Source organism: Myotis daubentonii, chromosome 11, assembly GCF_963259705.1.
Source record: "Myotis daubentonii chromosome 11, mMyoDau2.1, whole genome shotgun sequence".
In the NCBI taxonomy this organism is placed as follows: Eukaryota; Metazoa; Chordata; class Mammalia; order Chiroptera; family Vespertilionidae; genus Myotis; species Myotis daubentonii.
In genome coordinates this window covers 43,248,739-43,259,334 of record NC_081850.1, presented here as the reverse complement: position 1 = coordinate 43,259,334, position 10,596 = coordinate 43,248,739, and positions in this window count along the sequence as shown.

The window sequence follows — 10,596 nt, the reverse complement described above, 5'->3', positions numbered from 1 at the left end:
ACAAGAGAGATCTAGCTACCCATCACCCAGGTCTATATTATTCAGAGTACTCTGGAACACACAGGTGCTTCATCCTACAGGTTCTGTTTAGCTTTTGACTAAAGGAAGGACTTTTTAAGTATTGAAGTACTGGATCCTTTTTATAACATAAAACAGGATAGTAAAGGCTGATTTTTTTTCTATTGATGAGGCTGCTTATTCATTTCACCAGGATGGGAAAGCACCTCTTCAGTACCCCTCCCTTCCCTCCTCCTCTCCCACAGATGGCTCCTTAGAAGCCATCACAGTTCAGGAAATATGTACACATTCCACTGGGATCACCTTCGACAAACAGGTAAGCCACTCTTTGGAGGCTGCATCACCTGGTGCGGAACGCAAGGTAGAAAGGAAAATGTCTACCCCTAGTTCTAATAAGGTCAGTTTTACTGCGAACCTACTCTGTCAGAAAGCAAACCTTTGATCAAAAAATGTGTCAGAAACAAAGTATTCTCTCTCAGTGAGCACGCTGCCGTTCTGCAATGGAAAGTTTAACGATAGCATCGCACTGACTCACTTTTATGGGTTTCACAGCTTATGTTGTTCTTTGAATAGTCCTTGAGTCTTCATCTCATTGAGGCATGAAAAATATCAGTGACATTATCTGTCCCTTTCTAGTTGCCGATCTGCAAGGAACTTGTTATTTTGGGGGACAACTCTCATAATTCTTTTTTTCATTAAAATCTCTTTGAAACTGGGAAGTATGATGATGACCTTGAAAGAGGAAAACGGTGACTAGAGGCAAGGCAGTGGTGGTGATGAGGGTGGGGTTAGTGAGAACTTACTCTCCACACCATATCATTTGTACCTTTTCAATTTTGTACCTTGTGCATGTATCATATATTCAAACTAAGTGGCTCCCTTAAATGTTATTTTTAAACAGTAACTTTTATGTTAGAGCTTCAATTATATGTGGAATAAATGCAAGTCAGAGTATAATAGTATGATCTGTACCACTGCTCCGGATAGAAACCTTTGATAGCCATTTTAAACAATTTATTTTTTTTCATTAATTTATTCAACAAATGTTTATTTAGGTAACAACTCTGAGCCAGGCACCAGCCAATAATCATTAAATTAGATGGTGAACGTTGTGATGGGACTATAAAGGATTATGCACAGAGAATTTAAAGAGGAAAAAGAGATTATCGAGGTTATATGGATCATGCAGCAATCATAAAACAATCATAAAGGTGATCGATGTGTGAGATTTGCCAGAATCCTCCTGAAATGCAATGAGTTACTGGAAAAGTACACTGAAGTGGGTCATAAAGATGAGGACATATTTTGCTGAATATCTGTCACACGTCCTTATCTGCTGCAGAGGTGGAATTTTTTATCCATATGCTTTTTTTGCTCTCTTTCTAAGTTATAATCTTTGCTTTATAGTTTGAAGAGGGAGCCAAGGGAGGATTCGCTTTATTTTACCAATAGTGATTAAGGCAACTAATTTTATAAACTTCATACATAAGTAACTTTGTAAGTGATTCCAAATAAAAGCATTGTTTCCCTCATTGTTTAGATTTAAGGCAGATAAAGGACAAATTTCATGACCATAGTTTCTCATACTTTCCTAACTGCTAAATGCTAAAGAAGCAATCTCATGCTCTTCAAAACTTAAAAAAAAAAAAAAAAAGGTCTGCATTCCAGTACAAACAAATTGAACGCTCTACGAGACTTGTTTTAGTTTAATATAAAGTGGTTGCTACCTACTTGCCAGGATAAACAAGGTCAAGCGTGGCAATGGAACTCAAAACACTGATTAACAATGATTTGAGGGCAAAACATAGGAAATTTCAATGGAAAGACAAACAGGAAATCTCAGGGTTGTTTTTCTTTTCTTCTTTTTCGAGGAAGGTGGAGAGAAATACTTTTCTAAAGCATCAGTATTAATTTATTTTAGTATCTGTTTACCTTACTCAATAACCGTTACAGTTTATCTTCTACTATTGGTTTTTAAAACCAAGACAAATTTCCATTTCATTAAAAACTGTTCAATCTTCTAAGCAAAGCCTAAAAGCTATGAATAAAATTTGACCACATTCTTTTCACATTTTTAATAAAACTTCCAAAATTCAGAGCAGTTAAGTAAACTTTTTAAGGAAAATTTTACACAAAAGGGTCTTTTGAAAGTATGATATAACTGTTTTTAAAATATATTTTATTGATCTTTTTACAGAGAGGAAAGGAGAGAGATAGAGAGTTAGAAACATCAATGAGAGAGAAACATCGATCAGCTGCCTCCTGCACACCTCCTACTGGCGATTTGCCCACAACCAAAGTACATGCCCTTGACCGGAATGGAACCAGGACCCTCCAGTCTGCAGGCCAACGCTCTATCCACTGAGCCAAACCAGTCAGGGCAAGATATAACTTTTTTTTAAGATAAAAAATTTATAGTGATCTCTTATTCATCCCACTAATACAAGGAAACTAATTTACTTTTATGTTTTAGAGTTTACATTTTGGTACTGATGGGTGGCATTACATTAACTAAAGAATCCGAACAGCATGACGAACTATAGAAACAAAGCAAGATAAAAAGTTTTCAATTAAGCATATAATATTAATGATATGAAAACATTGTTTAAGCCAGAGCTTTTCTAAATATAATTTGCAAAACTTTTTAGTGTTACTAAATATAGTAAGTATTCCAATTTCATTCAAGAAGAAGCTTAGTTTACTTCTGTCAAATAACAAAAATACTATAATTTAGTAACAAGTTTGAAGTCCTGCATTGAAGGGAAAACAATCCATGGACTGGGGTGATGTGGGGGGGGGGGGGCGGGTACAATGCCTCACAATCAATGGAACACTCTTCCCAGTGGATTCTGGGCAAGAGCGAATTTTGTCTCTTAGACAAATAAAAGTTGAAGAAATTTGTTGTCAATAGATCTACCTTGTAAAAAATGTTGAAAGAAATTCTTTAAAGAGAAGGAAAAGGAGATATGTCAGAAACTTGGATATGCATAAAGAAAGGAAAGGCATTAGAAACGGAATAAGTAAAGTAAATAAAAACCATTATTTTTAATACTTAATTGATCACACAGGTAATAGTTTGTTTCAAGTAATGATAGCAACAATGCATAATATATATACATATGTGTGGGTGTGGGTGTAGGGTGTCCCAAAAAATGTATGTACACACTTTGAATAATTATAAAGGCTGTGTTTATTAAAATACATTCCATTTTCAAAATTGAGCTGTCAGCCGTTAAAGTGTGCATACATTTTTGGGACGTGTGTGTGTGTGTGTGATATATATATATATATATTAACTAAATACATTACAGCAGCTAGGATACATAGGACAGAAGGGAAGAATTAGGAATATTTTGTTGATATAAAGTACTTGTACTACCTGTGAAGAAGTATAGTGTTATTTGAAAGTGGACCTGAATTGTTAATGAATATTACAGACTCTAGTGCAATGACTAAAAGTTTTCTAAACTATGGAGTATAGATATTTAAAGAAAAGGAAAATGGAATATAAAATGTTCAACTGAAACCAAAAATAGTAGGAAAAATGGAAGACACATATAGGGGGTGTGCAGGAGGCAATCAATGATTTTTCTCTTTCATCATTGATGTTTCTATCCCTCTCTCCTCCCGTTGTCTCTAACATCAATAAAAATATTTTAATAATAATAATAATTATACACAATGATTAAGTGGGTTTTATTCCAGGTATGTAAAGCTGACTCAGCATTTGAAATCAGGTTATATAATCTGTCACATCAACAGACTATATAATAAATGCAGAAAAAAAACACATTTGACAAAATTAAATACCCAGGGATGATAAAAATGGAGAATTTCCTCAATTGGATAAAGAATATCTATTAAAAAAACCCTACAGCTAACATCATACTAAATAGTGAGAAAATAGATGTTTTCCCACTATAAGCCAGCTAGTTACAACAGTAACAGTAACATTGATATTTTTGTCATGGTTTTTACATGAAGTTGAGAGAACATAGGACAGGAGGCTCTCACTGAAGATAGAGAATAGCCACTTTTATGATGAGTAAATCGTGCCTTAAAGGTGTCAACGTAAGATATGTCCAAACCTGTAGAGATTTTTTATGAGTTTATTTGAGCCAAACTGACAATTGCCGGAAAGCAAAATCTCAAGGGATTGAGAAAAATGCTCTGGAGAATGGCAGTTTTACAGTTAATTTTATACATTAGAATCAAAGGAGGAGATATCAAAGGGAGTGGGGGTCATACAAAATTCATCAGTGGTAGATGAAAGGAGATGGGAGAAAGCCAAGCGAGGGAATTTCTGAGATTGGTTCAAGAGTGAAATGGAGAAACACATACTTCTTTTACGTTGGTGAGTATAAGATAGCTAGCAACGCCCATTTACAGCACAGAGAGGTGGTGTTCAGGGAATAAAATAACAATGAGGGGGTTCTGTGGTCTTGTGCTCTGGTTTGGTGGCTGTGCCAGCCAGAGGGTTCTGGAAAAGATTACTCGGACATTTCAAAAGAATGTTATCTTAGATGCAAAAAGACAACAAGCTCACTTAAGGTGAAGACTGACCTTTGTCAAGGAACCTACAAGCCTGGGACATGATGACCTGCCACGACTCCCTTTCAATTAGGAATTTTATGTACAGTCCATCCTGTGTGGTTTCTTTCAGTCCCTGAGTTTGTATGGTCCACCATTCAGGCCTCTCCTGAGCCAGTCAGGTTTAGTACGTGGTCCCTTTATCATCCTCAAAAGGAATTTTTACTTCAGAAAAGGTATTTCACTTCTTTGCACCAAATATAGAATTAAAACTTTTTATTTTATTTTAATGGGAAAGAAGTCTGCGATTTTCTATTGTATAATTATGGCTTCTCTTCTTCTTCACCTTATCTTTCTTCTTTTTTAAAAATATGTTTTTATTGATTTCAGAAAGGAAGGGAGAGGAAGGTAGAGATAGAAACATCAGTGATGAGAGGGAATCATTGATTGGCTGCTTCCTGCACGTTGGACCGTGCAACCCAGGCATGTGCCCTTGACCGAAATTGAACCTGCGACCCTTCTGTCCCCAGGCCAGTGCTCTATCCGCTGAGCCAAACCGGCTAGAGCATCCACCTTGTCTTCCTTAATGAAACATATATTCAAAGAAGGCTCCCCCCAAAATCTTAACTTTTCAAATTAGAGCAATCTACTATCAAATTCTTTTGTGATTGAGAAAAGAGGTAGTGAACAATGGTTAGGCCTCACCAATGTAACAAGTCTAAGTGCATGAAGCAGAGTAAGACAAACCCTTCTGCTGAGTATAGAATTATCCTCCGCCGAGCATAGCGCCTGAAGTGAACATAACTCCTTAACTGTGATTTTCCTTCTGCCTTTCTAATTTCAAGTATCAGTGAAGTAAAAATAAAGTGTTAATGTGCCACCTTGTGGATGTATGAAGAATGAACTGATGTAGGGGTTTTGTTTGCTTTTGTGGTGAGAATTTAATGTGTTTTTTCTTGTTGTTTTTTTTTTTCCCAATTATACAAGCAATAATTGGTAAGTGCAAAATATACTGGAAAACATAAAGAAGAGTGGAAATTCAAATATTACTGAATTATATGAAAAAAATTAGTAATCATCCCAATCTTGATTTGGAGAGTACCCTATTGAAGTAGTATAATGAATTAACAAATGAATTTTCCTTAAAAATCTTATTTTTCAGGTAATATGTTGGCCTCCAGGCCTGGCCTAACATTAGAATCTTATCTTTCAGAAATATTATTAATGTTCTATTTGGATAAAAGGTAACAAAATTTTATTTACATTTCATACAGGTAATAAAACATTTTTATTGTACTATCAACAACTCTCCATTTCTGTGTGGAGTGTATTAATTGAACACTCAACTAAACAAACATTTCCCTATTGGATATTTTGAGATAGTTTGATATAAAAGACCAGGAGAGCCCTAACTGGTTTGGCTCAGTGAATAGAGTGTCGGCCTGCAGACTGAAGGGTCCCAGGTTCGATTCTGGCCAAGGGCATGTACCTTGGTTGCGGGCACCTACCCAGTAGGGGTTGTGCAGGAGGTAGCTGAATCGATGTTTCTCCCTCATCGATGTTTCTAACTCTCTATCACTCTCCCTTCCTCTCTGTAAAAAATCAATAAAATATATTAAAAAAAAAAAAAAAAAAAAAGACCAGGCGATCAGTTAATTCTTCCAGAAAGGGTGATCATAGGTTCACTGTCAGACAGAATTCAGGGCTAGATGGCTCCCCAATATTTTCTAGAATATCATTTGCAGGGGGATTAGCGAGTCTCAGGCTCGAGGTCTCAGTTTCCTTTTCTGTGAGATGATAGTGTTAGACCAGATTAGTAATGTTCCCACTGTGTGCTTCAAGGAGAGCCGAAAAATTTGATTCAAATTTTGTTGTAAACATATTTTATGAATTTCTGTATATTTCCTGAATTTAGTATGTTAAAAAATTATATACAGTGATATGAACCAAAATTGGATGTATTGGAGACTGTCTACATGTTAAAGAGACAACCACAGGCCCCAAATGGCATTACGGATGCTAAAAGCCTATGATACCAAACCTAGATTTAATATCTGATCCCATTGTAATGTAATCTTAATCAGTCTGGAATGTTCAGGTTGAGTACCAATAGGTTAATGTGTCACTATGGGTCCTCTTCATTCCTCTGATAGAAGAAGAGGCAATGTACATGATAAACACCCTTCCCATTCTGTTCTCTGAAAAAATGAAGCCCAGGAAAGATGGCTGGGCCTCAAAATAATCTTTTCTTTTCTTTTATTAATAGCTCCCTTGTCCAACCCTGCTTCCTATGAAAACCTTCCATCTGTACAATCCAATCAGCTAGGTTCATTTGTAAGTGATTCATGATTCACTTAATAAAACCATTAGATCTTCAATTTTACTTCATTGAATTTTGTTTTTAAACAATGTTGAAGTGGTCCTGGCTGGTTTTGCTCAGTGGATAGAGCATCGGCCTGCAGACTGAAGGGTTCCAGTTTCAATCTGGTCAAGGGCACATGCCCGGGTTGCAGGCTCAATCCCCAGTGCTGGGGGTTGGGTGTGCAGGAGCAGCTGAGTAAATTTAACTATACAATGTAAAATTTTCCAAGTTTGAACTACAAAGTATATTTGTGGTGACTAAATATATTTTTTGTTTCTTTTTTTATATTAGGTTTCATGGGAGATTTTATGTCTGTTTTCAAGGGTGAAATTCTGAAGACATTATACCTCAGCCAGGTCATTTGTATAATATTCTGGTTATAATAAATTTTCTAATACCAATTAACAGGTACTCATAATAATAATAAATACTGAGGGATCACTGCCGGAAGCCGGTTCATCCTTGCTGCTTGACACAGTCGCTGCAGGAAAGAAACATCTGCACAGCATATGTTTCAAGGGACCTGGCATATATAGCATACTGTTCTTAATATGTTTGCTCCCCTTAGCGCTGTGTGTTTTAACCAAGGTCACCTCTCCGAGAAAGGTTGTTTCCCCAGGTAGGGATTTTTCCCTGAAGTCAGGGAGGGGATAAAACTCCTTAACTAAGTGCCAGGCGGGTAGTTAATCACTTTAACTACAAACAATCACGCTTAAGCTACATAATCTTTACTCCCTGGAATGGAGATAAGAAACGCCCTAACCTTTGCAATAGAAATTGACAGGATTAAAATCAACTGGTATAAATACGGATGTAACAAGACAATAAACACCAGAACTTCGCTGGAGATCCAGACCAGAACTTGGCTGGAGATCCTGGCTAGAGATCCTGGCTAGGCTGCTGATCAACTGAACGCTGTCCCCGTGTGTGTCCTTCCTTCTTCGCCGACTCCATCCACACCTTTGGGGACCCCTGGACCTGCTGGGGTTGGACCCCAGCAGATCACAATGCATAAGATGCTAATTAACGGCAGTCCCCCTTTATCTGCGGTTCCACGTCCCACAGTCAACCATAATCAAAAAATATTAAGTGGAAAATTCTAGAAGTGAACTGCTGTCCATTGAAAACAGGCTCTTCCATGGAATGATGAGAAAAGCATTTCAAGGATCCATGCATGGGAGATTGTGATGTGGCTGTGGCAAGATGATTCATTTGTTATGGCTGACCCTGAGCTTCCAATGTCCCGTCTCCCTCAGTCCTGCCATGGAAAATGTCCCATCTTGTCTTCAGCAGGGCCAAAATCAAAGCCAGTGCCCAGAGTTTCTGCTTCATATTAAAGCTTAGTGTTTTCGGGGCCGACTCCGTCTCCAGCGTCTGGGCAGGATAGAACATGGACAAATGAGTGAGTGCGGGTCACCGAGGGAGAAAGAGCGTCTTAGTTCACCCGGGATTCTGTATTCTCAGGCTTGGGAGGAACAAGCTTTTCCAAAATAACCAATCAGCTTCCCCAATTTTCCCAGGCTTGCACTGGCTCCATCCCAGTAGCCATGGATCTTTTCTCAGGTCAGAGTGGTAGGCCTCTATGGTCAGTGCTTCCCCCGTGCCATTCTGACTTCATAGCCCATGTGCTTACCTTCCCTTTCCTCTACTCCAGTGGTTCTCAACCTGTGGGTCGCGACCCCTTTGGGGGTAGAACAGCCCTTTCACAGGGGTCACCAAAGACCGTGGTTGGCAAACTGCGGCTTTCGAGCCACATGCGGCTCTTTGGCCCCTTGAGTGTGGCTCTTCCTAAGCCTTAGGAGTACCCTAATTAAGTTAATAACAATGTACCTACCTATATAGTTTAAGTCTAAAACATTTGGCTCTCAAAAGAAATTTCAATCGTTGTACTGTTGATGTTTGGCTCTGCTGACTAATGAGTTTGCCGACCACTGATCTAGACGAGTCTTAACTGGGCTGACTGGGCTCTTCAAGTCTCTGCCACGTATCTGTTCCATGCCAGTAGCTACCTCAGGACTGTCCTCATGGAGATGACAGAAACACAAGAAAGAGCAAGGCCTCTCGAGTTGTAGTCTTAGAAGCACCATACTTGCACGTCTGCTTCATTCTATTACCCAAAGCCAGGCACATGGTCAAGTCTAGAGACAGAGGCAGAGGACACTTCAAAGTTAAATGCCCAAAGGGGTAGAGGCAGAGAGGGTAAAAGATCATTCAACCCATCAGCAAGACCTATCAATTCTACCTTAGAAATACTTTCCACACCTGTCCAATACTCCTTCTATCTTATTGCTACCACCCCTTCAGTTCACCATGATCTCTTATCTATCACCACCTGACTGCTCTGTGCAAATCTTTCTTGTCCATTCCTTCTCAGACCATTCTCAATGCAGCAGCGAGAATAAACTTTAAAAGAAAACCTGCTCTGACCGCTCATTTAATTAAGTCTGCCAAATGGTTTCCTATTGTTCTCAGGATAAAGGTGAAAATCCTGAGTAAGGCCTGAATTGTTTTCAAGTTTCAATTGAGGGGTTATTTTAAAGCAAATAGGTGAACCTGGTGAAAGGGAGAAAGAGAGTGAAGAGGGAGCGTGGGAAAGAGGCTTTGTAATGACTTCCATCTGAAGACAGCCTGGGACCCCTTTCTCCAACGTCATCTCCTTCCAGACTTTCTTTCACTTTATGGTTGGAACACATCATAATTCCCCAAGTTGTACACTATTTCAAGCCTCTGGGGTCTTATTTGGACTGCTCTGGAAGAACTGCAATAATAAATTAGAGATTAGGATGAGATAATAAACAGTCAATATACCCATAGCTCTCCCAATATTCTCTCTTGATGTTCTCACCATCTTTTAATGTAGATAAACATGTACACATGGTTATGCTAGGGTGAGGTGAGAGTAGGATACAGGTGTGACAACTCATCCAAGAGGTTTTTGAACTGGAGTCTGAGATACAACTGTTAAATTGGCTTTGCGGAGAAGAAATCTAAGAGGATGAGTCAGAGAAATGGGATGGAAAACATATTCATGGTGCAACTTCTTCACTAAGTTAGGCAACCTGCTCTCTGGAAAAGGACTATTAAGCCAAGACTTTCTTCAAGACCGAGGCTGACCAGAGATGCCTTTTAGTCCACAGGGAGTTATCCTGTTATTCTTTCAGAGTTTGAGAAGGCTTATCAGGAGCTAGGCACACATAACCTTATTCCCTGTCTCTTCTCCCCAATTTTCTTGGGGGAATATATCTGAATATTAGAGACATGGAAAAAAATGACATATTCTCCTTTTCTCTCTCCTCGTGTAGGGATTTCACACTTTAACTACAGGGGCCCTGTAGACTTCTTTCTCTCTCAGTGATCAACAAAAGGCAAACATGAGTGCTTTAACCTCAACAAGTGGTCTTAGTTGAATCTACCAGAAAAAAAAAAAAAAGGTGATTGAAAGCCTCTGCTTTAGGCCCTACAAAAAAGGAGGAGAAGAGTGCAGGTTGGTTTGGCTCAGTGGATAGAGCATCGGCCTGGGGATTGAAGGGACTGAGGTTCGAGTCCAGCCAAGGACAAGAAAGAGCGTGAGCAAGAGCAGGGTGGAGAGGTTGAGAGGCTTTTGGGCGAGGAGGCGGAGGGAGAAGTACAAACCATTTCCTCTGAAGTGTCCTTGGTTTAGGGAAGATGGGATTTACTAGGTGGCT